The sequence below is a fragment of the Polypterus senegalus genome, chromosome 1, assembly GCF_016835505.1.
Source record: "Polypterus senegalus isolate Bchr_013 chromosome 1, ASM1683550v1, whole genome shotgun sequence".
NCBI classification, from domain to species: Eukaryota; Metazoa; Chordata; class Cladistia; order Polypteriformes; family Polypteridae; genus Polypterus; species Polypterus senegalus.
Genome location: NC_053154.1, coordinates 37,549,013 through 37,561,978, shown reverse-complemented (window position 1 = coordinate 37,561,978; position 12,966 = coordinate 37,549,013). Strand labels below are relative to the sequence as shown.

At 37.4% G+C, this 12,966-nt stretch overlaps 1 long non-coding RNA gene across 1 annotated transcript; it reads left to right on the top strand.

The window, feature by feature from the left end:
• The first annotated feature begins 199 nt into the window (after positions 1-199).
• LOC120524795 lies at positions 200-10,535 on the top strand. The gene is made up of 3 exons (XR_005632853.1): positions 200-360; positions 8,967-9,065; positions 9,899-10,535. It is a non-coding gene; the product is annotated as an uncharacterized LOC120524795 (long non-coding RNA).
• The last annotated feature ends 2,431 nt before the right edge of the window (positions 10,536-12,966 follow it).

Here is a 12,966-nt window from a genome sequence, read left to right as displayed (position 1 = left end):
CGTTAAAAAAACAGCATTATATTAATCACCGTAAAAATGAAATAAAACATAGCAGGTGTTAAAGTGGCATTTATTTCGCTTAGTTATGCATTTCAGATCAACTTCATTGTATTTAGTGGCTGATCCTACGCGCCACAGTGGCAGTCGAAATGCAACGTGGATTGAGCGCTAATTGTCATGCATGGAGCTGTCAGAAACTGTCACTAAATGTTTCACTTTCACTTCATTACACCGACGAGTTCTGTTGAGTTTCAGTCTGCCGCTAAACACAACACGCTGCGCTCGTAAAAAGTGAAGTTCTGCGGGCTCCTTTCTTTGAACGCCTGGACGTTCTGCTAGAAAACCTGGAAACACAAGCAGGTAAGGCAATGACCGGCGCACTGAGACACATGGGGGTGCAAACCACACGATCGTGCAGCGGCCACAACACAGTCGTTCTTTTGATTCAAAAGAAAATACAGTAGTGGTTTATCTTACCAAGACTTGCCTACTGCTGCGCTGCGATAAAGAATTAGTTTTAAGAAGTCTTTTAATTTCGAATTAAAATGTGCTGTTCGTACAAAAGGCAAAAAACTCTGGTGGAATACATAAGTTTTGCTGACTAGAATTACAATGCAGGTAACTGCTTATGTTTTGATCTTTGATGTTTTGATCTTTGATCTGTAATTACAGTAGGACTAGTGCGACACAGTAACTGAATGAGCACGTTGGGGGAATCAATTAAATTTTTTGTTATAAACATCAACTACAGCCCCTTCTGTTTTTGTAGAGTTATTATGTCAATGTGCTGCAGAAAGTCAAATCATATTAGCACAACAGGGCGTTCATTTGCCCAGCAAAATAACTGCACTGAAAAACTGAAAATGAATAATAAAGTACAGAGATGAAGGGAAATGTAAGTTGTACAGTATTGTTTTCAGTACAGTACAAGAATCAAGTGTTCAGACTTAATGGTAGTTTTACTGTCATAGTCTGGTTTCCTTGGGCTAATTGAATGCAAACTCCTGGCCTGGAGGTGGAAGTAATTACTGGAATTGTTGTGGACTGGGTCTTAAAACTGGCCATAATGTCATTACACTTGCAGTAGACAGGAGAGATTGACAATGCTTCAAACTGGCTGGATGAAAACATGGCTTAGAGCTGGAGATTAGAAGAGGGTGTGCTTTACTGTATGGTTTTAGAGTAAGTGAGACAGGTATCAAGACTAATCTCTATATATAATCGTGATTTGGATCTTGATCTTTGTTTGTCCGCGAATGAATTAGAAGAAGAAGCACTAGATGGCAGTAGAGAGACAGCTAAAACATAGGCATTGCATTAAGAATCTCCTCCAGGCTTATACTACTGAAGACTGTAGTACTCCAGTCACACCTCAAAACACAGACATTCAAACTAAACAAATTGTTGTGCTTTAAATGAACAAATCTTTAAATATAATCTTCATTTAGATCTTGAGCTTTGTTTGTCCGTGAATTCCATGTATGCGTAGACCACCTTTAGTTTAGTACGTTGTTGTTACTCACGGATGTCAACAATGTGCCGGAATAATGAAAGGGCTGGTGGACAGTGTTACGCTGGTTAGCTCCTGAGGCCTGGTTAGAGAATGAGATTGCCAAAGATAAGCGGTATGTGCCTACGTAACATATGAATGAAAGAAAGACAGTGGGTAAAATGAATGACAATGTAACAGCACGTTCCGGAAATAATTATTATTGTTACGTTGTAGCCGGCAAGTGCTGCGCGTCTCACAGTTGTACCGTGGCTTGCTCACATGTCAGTGAAGTGATCCCTATTTATGCTTTAAAGAGCCTGGATACCTATGTGTCCCACTTTTATAACCATTGCTCCATGTATATTGCCTTACTCTTTGGATTGCCACAAAGCAACCTGCGAGACTGGAGAAGACATTGTGAGAGGAAACGATAGCGTCATGAAAACGAGACGGACTCTGAATGGACAGAAGCACAAATACTCCTACACCACCACATAATTACTATTCGGACAGTGATTCCGAGTAGGCTGTTCCTATCGAATCAATGTCCAAGGGTTTTCTTTTGTAATTTTGTTTCTATTATAAAAAATCATAATGCTGTGCGACGAAGGGCCCAATTCATGACTGGCAGCCGCGTTTAAACAGGGAGCCCTTCACAGACAACTTTAACACGTGCAACGTAGTTGGTCGCACATGGCTAGTAGGAAAATAAAGAGAACTACTCTGAAAGGGTCGAGTGAGCCACTAGATTTATTGTATTGTTTTATGGCTTAGTATTTTCTCTTTTCTTCTTCCCTCCTTATATTTTGCTGTCCATTTAATAAAATATCTGTGCTTAGCCCACATGTGGTTTTCGTGGATTCACTTTGGGGTCTGTGATATCTTGAGAACAACCCCCTCAGTCGAATTGTTTAAAAGGTGTAAACTGTTACTACAAGCTGGCTCTCTGAAAATAATAGAGATGAAGAAGAAGATACGAGCATGGCTGTGCTGGAAAGTTGACATGTGATCACTAAATATGACATGGACAGCAATTTTCAGTTTTTTAAATTGACATGGTCTGGTGACTAGATCAAATACTGCAACTGGCAAATTTGACATGCCACACAATGTGATATTGGCTTTAGATGTAACTGTGACTGAGATCAAAAGATGTGCACAGAAACTCATCCAGCAGCACACATTAAAACCCAATTTCAGGGTGCACATGAACTCTGATGTCAGTTAACATGGCCTCAGAGTTGGGGGAATTGTGGAATTAGCTAACCTAGCCCAGAAAAACTGGAATTGAAACTTCTTAGGAGAGCAGTGCTTGAAATGAGCCAGTAATAACCCAGACTCCCCCTAAAGACTGATAAATCTTTCCACACACACACTCTCCTCATGTATTGAGGGAAATTTCTCTGTCTTCGAGAGGAAACACCCCCAACTCTGTTGCTTTGGAGTGGGGTACACACACTACGCTGTGAACAGTCCCCCAAATTTATGGCCCTGTTCAGTTACAACAAGCTGCTGGCTTTCTTTTCACTTATTACATAAAATTCAAAAGCCTTGGAATGCACTGGTCAAGAAAACCCTTATTTGAAAATCCTTATTGTCAGATCAGTTTACTTCACAGGTGTCTGCATTTTGTTACCTGTCAAATTGCACAGTAGTGTGAAATCCTTTGTGAAAATAACATTTTTCTTTGAGGCACTGATAGAGAGATTCTCTACAGATTATCTGAATCCTAAGCGTTAACACTGCACGCTAGTTTTTTCCATGATTCCTTCAGAACACCTAGGTGGAGCCTAACATTGGCTCAAGCCCAGAGGCCCCCACCCTCTTAAGTCAACCCTGTGTGTATTTTTTATTTCATTATTCAGTGTTTGCAGCATTTAATCTGAAAAATATAATTGTATTCACCTGTATATTATATTTTTGTGGTACTGGAAGCTTTAACATTTCTTGTACATCTTATCAGTTCGACTCTAGTTCAGAAAGTGTATTGTATCTCTGTTCTTATTACTACTAACATTTTAGTCAAACAAATAATAGAAATCCATTTTTATGATGTTGATCTTTAAGTATTGTAATTCAAATGAAGTAAATACCGTATATGCTCCAATAAACGACGACACTCTTATTGTCGCCGGTCTCTAATAAGTGCCGGGCTTCAGAAGGGACGCGGCCAAATAGTTGCCGGTCTCTTAACAGTAGCCGGATCTTTGATATTTGCCTACGCGTACATTCTAAGCGTCTGTATCTTTGCGTGTGTAATACATGTGCATGTCAGCACGTTGCATATATAAGAAATACGGATATACCGGTTTCTAAACTGCTTCATTTTCATGCTGGGTTGACCAAAATATGGACAAACCTGGAAGAAGAGGAAGACAATAGTGAACTGGACAACAACAAAGCCGTCATTGCGGATTCGGACAACGAATAACAGCGAAAGATACAGAAAGACATTGCCATTTATCTTTAACAGTCTTATGCAACATGTGAAATTCAAATAAAGTAGCTGTTTGTAATATTAGCCAATATTTTTGTGTACCTACGTGTACTGACACACGCAAAAAAAATATTGCGTTCTGAAGGTTTTTTTTAAGTAATGGCCGGTCTCTAATAGCAGCTGGTCTCTATTAAGCGCCAGAAACCAAGGCTTGTTTTGCAAATAAATGCCGGGGTCCACTATTGGAGCATATACGGTACTTGCAGGCTTAATGGATTTATGCATAGCTTTATTTCAACATATTCCACTGTTTTTTTACTTCTTTTTAGTTGGACATTGTTACAGGCTTCAACAGTAATAAGTTTCTGATTTTGTTCAAAATTTACAGGCTGGAAAGCTCAAGTATAAAATGTGAGCCAGGATCCATAGGTTCATGGAAATGTATTGAAAAGTAACTGCCAAAATGATGTATCCAAGTATATTATCAATTGAAAAAAAAAACAATTTGGCAACCTCAATTGTTGGATGGAAAATATAAACCTTCTCTAATTGAAAGATTGCAGGCTACATGGTGGTACAATTTAGATCCAACACCTGGGGCCTCATGAATAACACTGTGCATGGAATTCACACAAAAACATGGTGTATGGAAAAACTGGAAATGAGCATATGGAGAAAAAATCCAGATGCATAAAACTGTGTGTATGTCAAGTTCCATGCACTCCCCCTTTATAAATCTCAATGAACGTGAAATTTAATGCACATGCATGAGCCTGCAGCCCCACTACGACTCCTCTCAGAATTTTGCATATTTGAATATGCAAATCAATATAAATAGCTACTTCTGTTCCGTTTGTAAAACAAAATACAAAAGTACATGGAAAAAAGAAGAATTTTAGGGAATGCGAAGTGGAGGCAAGGAAATATGTACTAATTGTTGGCTTAATCAGTGGTACAAGCAAATAAAGGAATTTGATTGAGTAATACAGCGTAGTGGACTCGAAAGTTCAAGTTCAGAAAGTCGCACAGTGCACAAAATAAAAAGAAGTGGTCAGATATCAATGTCGACATGAAAAGAGAGTTGCAGCCTACTTTCTGTTTATAGTGTTTCAGACAATATGACAAAAGCTGACCCCTGTACCTTCTCCATGTGGTGATGGTGCTGCTGTACCCAGCACATCTTCAGACGCTGGCTGCACACACACCTTTGCCTATGAAACCACTGGGCGACCACCCGGCTGTGAGTGGACGGTCGCTGTTCTGGTGTCACATAATGCAATAGCGGATGCTGTAAGAGATGTGGCCAATGAACTAAGGAATATAAGGGATGTACTATGAGATATGACCACAAATTAAATGAACTGGTTGAAAAATGAATGCTGGGACTGATTACCTGTTTTTACATTCTGCTAATTACATTCAAATGAAGCTATAACACTGTCTGATTTGGCTGATCATTTGGTGGGTCTGGGTCAGGTTCATCATACCACATCTCGTCAGGTACGGGCAAGCAGGATGCTACATGCTTGCACAATGTGACACATGTTCTGTGCGCTATAGAGCAGCACATTAATACAGTGGAAATTAATTTTATTTACATTACCAGATTTATTTTCTGAACGTGCCTTTATAGGGTAGCATCAGCAGAAAGCGCCACAATGGATTGATTCTCTGCTCTTTATATGGCAATTTGAGGTGACTCTCTAATTTTAGAAGCACTGCTTGCCTTTTGCCACACTAGTTGGAAAAAACACTTGTGACTGTGTGAGTTGCTGTTTTTATAGGCTGTCCTGCTATAGATGATGAAATGCCAGCTTATTATTTTGGTGATTTATCCCTGGCCGATGTAACTTGTCCATCGCCATTGCAATAGCACTGTGCTTGCAGCTGACTTCTCAGATTACATTTGGAAAAACTGATGTTGCAGCAAATTGCAATTTGATGTTTCCCAGTTACAAACACAGTGTAAGGAAATCTTATCTATCTGGATGACAAGTGAATAATATCATCCTAATCAGCTGTCATGGCGTGACTGATGATGTTTGTGAAATACCTGATTGGTCAGCAAGTTCATATTGAAAAGCTCCTTAGACTAAAAATCTGAGGGTGGACAGAACTTGCAAAGGAGCAGGTAGAGCACAATTCCTCCAAATCTGCCTTTGTAAAGCACACAGCTCCAAGAGGATACTTCTTGGAAATCGAAATCAACTTAGAAGCCAGTCATCATCATCTCTAAATATGCGCTCTCTTCTGATTCTTCCATTTGTGATGTTTTCTAACAACGCTAAAGCAGCTATGGCAGTTGGAACAAATTGGCCAACAATGCTCAAAGCAGCGGTAGTGGTAGCGCTGCTGCAGTTGGAACAAATTGGCCATTCCTGTTACAGAATGATTACAATCAAATGAATTCAATTTGAATTCAATTTGTAATCATGCAAATATGCAAAAGAAAGGTTAATGACACAGAAACAGTAGCACTGCTTTGACACTGGTTGCCACCAGTTTGCAAAATCAATCTGAAAGTTGTGTACGCAAGGTAGGGGGCTGCCTTGAAAATGCATGGATTTATGCTGTTTCATTTTTATACATCTCAAAGTGAGGTTGGAAATTAGTGTACGCAATGTTTTATGCGTATGCACAGTTCATACATGAGGCCCTTGGTCTCTGTAGCCTATTGAGTTTCGTTGGTTTGGACATGTGCAGTGGAGAGATGCTGAGTATATTGGGAAAAGAATGCTAAGAATAGAGCTTCCAGGGAAGAGGAAAAAGGAAGGCCTAAGAGAAGGTTTATGGATGTAGTGAGAGAAGAAATTCAGGTGATGGGTGTGACAGAGCAAGATGCAGAGGACAGAAAGATATGGAAAAAGATGATCTGCTGTGGCAACCCCTAATACAATACAATTTATTTTTGTATAGCCCAAAATCACACAAGGAGTGCTGCAATGGGCTTTAACAGGCCCTGCCTCTTGACAGCCCCCCAGCCTTGACTTTCTAAGAAGACAAGGAAAACTCCCAAAAAACCCCAGTAGGAAAAAATGGAAGAAACCTCGGGAAAGGCAGTTCAAAGAGAGACCCCTTTCCAGGTGGGTTGGGCGTGCAGTGGGTGTCAAAAAGAAGAGGGTCAATACAATACAATACACAGAACAGAACAAATCCTCAATACAGTATAAAAATAAACATTTTAGAAGTACGTAGCAGAATTTAACAGTAGATGATATCACATAATATGATTTGGATATGTTTAGAGCAGTCGAATGGGAGTAGTCGAAAGAAGAAAAAGTCAGATTATTAGGAAGCATCAATTACACGTTGTGCTTGTATATAATTAATTACCATGATGTGTATTTCTTTGTGACAGATATTTGTCTTTCTTAATTTTCTAGCCCTAAGCAGTGTGATGGGTCATGTGTCCTCCTGTTACATCTCCTGTAATTTTTAACAAAAGAAAATAAATGAAATGAAACAGTGTTGCTCAAAAAAACTAAGTCCAAATATTTTATATTTTTAGTTAGATAAAAATATGAATAAAAATTAAATGAATGCAGACTAAAATAAACTAAAAATAAATAATATTCAGTAGAATTATATGTTGCATATAGTTTTGGTAAATTCACATCATATACTTTGCGCATGTGGTAAATGTGTAGAAAGTCACAGCAGTTTGATTTTTTTTGGGACTTGGATGTAAAACGTTTAACATGCATACTTTCCCTATACACTAAATGTTATCAAATCCAATATTTATAGAGCTATGAAATTCATGTGGCATTCATCTTAACTTTTAATGGTTCAGAGTTAACAAAATTAGAGTCCCGACTTTGGTATTTTAAACAAAGTTTAATTACTGTTATTGTGGATGTGCACCAACAACTTGCTTGCGTCAGAACACTAAGCGATTTGGAGATTGCACAGAGTGAAGTTCTGCTTTAATTTAAAAGTCTGAAATCACACAAATCATCATGTCTAGATAATATTTAGGCTAGAATACCTAAGGAGTCAGTAGAACCCTGACACAAAATTATCAAAGATCACTGGACATTGGGAGAATTCCTGTAGATTGGGAGGTAGAAAACGTTGTTCCATCATATAAAAGGATGATACAGGCAATCCAGATAACTAAAGGCCAACAACCGTAACATGACTCAATTAATAGAAGCAATCAGGAAGAAAAAAAATGAGCATCATATGGGATGAACAGGTGTGTTAGTGATTAGCGAAACGTTGGTCTAGACAGGGAAGATAGTGTTTTCACTAATATGATAGCATTCAAAGAGAAAGCAAGAAAAGTATATGAGTCACAGAGTTGTATAGTATATAACATTACTTACCCTGATTTTCAGGAGGCTTTTGATGAGACTCAAATGAACTGCTTAAGGTCAAACTAGAAGAAGTGGGAGTTTAAGGACAATGGGGTAGATAGATGCTAATTTGGCTTAAATACAGAAGGCAAAGGGTTATGTTAGGGGGAACCTTTCAGGATTTGTTGATGTTGAAAGTGGTGGCCTCAAGGAGTCAGTGCTACTTACACTGCTGTTTCTAGTATACTTTATATAAATAATCTGATAAAATTGTAAATAACAAGGTGACCATTTTGCAGATGATGTTAAACTAGGTGGAATGGCAGATAACATAGAATAAACTGAATCATTACAAAAAGCACTGATAAGACTCAGACTTGAGCCAATTTGTGGTGGATGGAATTTAATACAAGTAAATGTGAAATATTACACATCAGAAATAAAATCTTCTATTTAAATACACAATAAGAGGTTTGAAAAGTAATACTGCAGTAGTAGAATTGTCACATGTTCAGAATCAGTTGAAAATTTTACTTGAATGTATGACCAAATCTCCACCTCCCTGTGCTCCTTTATATATTATACAGATTAAAATTTTTTTCAAATATTGTGACCTAATTTCTTGACACTTTCAATTATATCTAGTCTTAAATCATTATGTTGGTCAATATTTGAAATTTCCATTATATTGCATGTCATTAAATATGCATTTTTTCATTTAACTTTGCTTTTCTTTTAGAATTGCAACCCAAACACTCCAAGCAAATGAAGAAACTGCTTAATGCTATTCTTTATTTTCTGCTGCTCATGGCTGTTGACTGCTGGCCTTTTGATGAAGGTATGTTTATATTTTAATGGTTTTGCTTTGTTTGTTAGCATCACACAACTTTTGATGATGCTATTATTACTCTGTTGCTGGTGGACTCAACTTTTTATCATCATCATTCTCTGGATTTCCCTTTTCTGTCAAGTTTTCAAATCAGGTGAATCTGTTTAATGTTTTGGGCTGCTCTGACAGCATAAACAAATAAATAATAGTAGCATTAAATAATTAATAATGTGAAGATGTCCTTTTAAACCAAAAAAGTAATACTTTTAATTAAAATAACATATAAGCATACCCACAAAAAGAGCATACATAGAAGTTTTAAATAGAAGCAACTTCACAAAACACATAATAATCCACAAAAGAAGGCATCCTAACTTGCAGTCACCTCACTGGCTTGTCATAGACACATACTGATACAGACATTAAAATAAAAATGCAAATCATTTTCCACAATGTAACTGCTTATCTTATTTCATTATTCTATATTCCGTAGTCTTTTGCACATTTCCTACATATATGTAGATGTGTATATACAAATATATATTTCTTTCTTGTATATGTAGAAAAGGTTACTTTGTGACAGTTGTATACACACATACACATGCACAGAGAGCAAGGTAAAACCGGAGTCCAATTCCTTGTATGTGTATATATACTTGGCCAATAAAGCTGATTCTGATTCTGATTCTGACAACATTCAAACCTTAAAATGCAATCATTCTGAGATTATGCTTGAGCTTAGTTTTGAATTACATGATTTAACAGAATGTTATTCAAAAAAATGTGGCAAATTACTGTATTACAATCAGTTGCATTCTTTTATTACTGTTATTTTTAAACAGTGTTGGTTGAAGTCCATATGGAGCCCCAGGACGAGCAGAAGGAGGATGAAGTGGCAGAGATTCGGTCTCTTCACCTTTGGTGTCTGATGTGTGCGCTGCTTTAATCCCATTGTGGTCCACATTGCATACCAGCCCTTGGGAAACATGCTTGTGGGTGTCCGGTGGATGGACATGTGGAGTGGTCCAGAGCAAGCACCGCTTGTGTTACATAAATGGCAGCGATCCTCACTTAAAATAGCATGTGTTCAGTTAGACTTGGAGGAGCACTTGATCCTGATGCGCGCGCCTCTATATCAAAAAATCGCTCCTCTGTGTCCAGTGGTGTGTTTGTGTGTTAAGTGTTTAATTCCGGATTACGCGCAGCTTGAGTTTCTATAATGGCATCCTGCTAGTGACGGCGCTCAGCATCATATGGATTGACTGGTTCTAGCTTTGTAAACATTTAACATGGCCCTCTAATGCGTCTGAATTGTGTACCTTTTCTAACTGGTTATAACCAGGAGGAGGTCAGTACACTGTGTTTTGGTTTGTATTTATAAGTTCAATGATCAAAAAAGGGTTCTGTATCAAAAAAATAAAGCATTTGCTTTTGGGGAGAGAGGGAAACACATTATTGTCAAAAGGCATCCAGTTTACATTTTGCAACAACTTGCTATTAGGACAGAAATGTTGCCACTCATCAGTCATTGTAGCTGTTATGTACTACAACTCACTTAAGATAACTACTTACAAGATTGTTTCTAGGCTTTCACACTGATTTTGTGCTGTGCGGAAAATGTAAGGTGAGAGTAATTTTGGTAGCCAGTCAACGTTAAGGAATGCTGGAATAAGAACAGGAAAACTGTGAGAAAGTAAGCAAGCACTTTTGAAAACTTAAGCAAACCCATCCATCGTTCTTCCTGGCCTTTTTATCCAGGGCAGGGTCACAGAGTAGCTGGAGCCTATCCCAGCAAGCATCCATTGCAAGGCAGGAACAATCCCTGGTTTACTTAAGCCGACCCACTTTTGAACACTCACAACCATTTGATACGTTAATAAATTAATTTGCTTTAATGTTGGAAAGTGCAGTTCCTTTAAGCCCACCCTTCCTGGAGTCAGCACCTATGGATTACTGAGTGTCTTACTCACTAGTTTTAATGGTAGAGAAAACACTGAATAGTATCTAAATAACATTAAAATCTGTTTTTTGCATCATTACAGCAGGATGGATTTTTTTTTGAAATTTTATTAATTTTATTGCAATCAATCCATACAAATCAATCCATTTTTACAAAAAGTAGAATTGAGATCAAGTCAACCCCTACCCCTGAGAGAGAGAGCAAGGCAAATGGAGTAAGATTTAAGGCTTGTAAACATACCTAAATTGATAAGTTTGATAAGTCAATAGAGATGAATGGAGAAGAAAAAGAAATACAGAAATAATTGCTTGCTCTGTGCTTTAAGAGCTTATTTTAAAATATTACTGCTTAGATCCTACCATGTTTTGAAAAAAATCTGTATATGATTTTTTTCCAATTTCAAATAATATAAAATATCGGTTTCCCACTGACTTAAAAGAGGTGAGTTAGGATTCTTTTTTATCAGGATGGATTTTTATAAAAATTCGGGTTATTAGTAGGATGGCTCAACTCTGAACTCAGGCTGCTAGTATTTATTTCTGCCACTGTAACATAAAATAACAGCTATGAATTCATAATGATGCACAATTTAAAAAAAAAATAAAAAAAATAAAAAAATAAGTGTCATCAAGTAATCGTCCCTGCCCCTAACAGTACATTGCATGCCGACATGCTAGGTGGTTCTGTAAAATCTGAGTAGGCTAAACTACAGAAAAGGGTGAATTAAAAATTAAATCTCAAAGCAAACATAAACATTTTAAGATCTGGCAAAATACAAACATTTAAGAATTTCTTACAGTAAGAGAATAAGAACAACAACAACAACATTTATTTATATAGCACATTTTCATACAAATAATGTAGCTCAAAGTGTTTTACATGATGAAGAGAAAAAAAAAGACAAAATAAGAATTAAAATAAGGGAACACTAATTAACATAGAATAAAAGTAAGGTCCAATGGCCAGGGAGGACAGAAAAAACAAACAAAAAAAAAACTCCAGACAGCTTCAGAAAAAAATAAAATCTGCTGGGGTTCCAGGCCACAAGACCGCCCAGCCCCCTCTAGGCATTCTACCAAACATAAATGACCTCAGTCAGTCCTCATGGTATTCAGGGTTCTCATGGAAGAACTTGATGATGACGGTCATGTGGACTTCTGGACTTTAATCCATCAATGTTGGAACACCACGGTGCTTTGATCAGGTGGTGGTGGTGCAGGTCGCCACCCCAAAGAAATGGAAAAAGAACAGAAGAGAAAGTAGGGGTTAGTACGGATTTAGAATATGAATATCATGAATAATAATGGTAATTAATTGAATATACAGAGCCTCAGGATTAAACTAAGATGAAGCTATGAAAAAGCCATGTTAAAGTAATGTGTTTTCAGCAGTTTTTTAAAGTGCTCCACCGTATTAGCCTGGAGAATTCCTGTTGGCAAGCTATTCCAGATTTTAGGCGTATAACAGCAGAAAGCCTCCTCACCACTTCTTTTAAGTTTTGCTCTTGGAATTCTAAGCAGACACTCATTTGAAGATCTATGGTTACAATTTGGAGTGTAAGGTGTAAGAAATTCTGAAATATAAGATGGAGCAAGATTATTTAAGGTTTTGTAAACCATAAGAAGGATTTTAAGGTCAATTCTAAATGACACAGGTAACCATTGCAGTGACATCAAAACTGGGGTGAAGTGCTTGGATTTTCTTTTCCTAGTTAAGATTCTAGCAGCTGCATTCTGCACTAGTTTCAATCGATTAATGTCTTTTTTGGGTAGTTCTGAGAGGAGTGCGTTACAGTAATCTAGTCGACTGAAAACAAAAGCATGGATTAATTTCTCAGCATCTTGCAATGTCTAAGGGTCTAACTTTTGCTATATTTCTTAAGTGGAAAAATGCTGTCCTAGTAATCTGATTAATATATGATTTAAAATTCAGGTCAGAGTCAATAGTTAC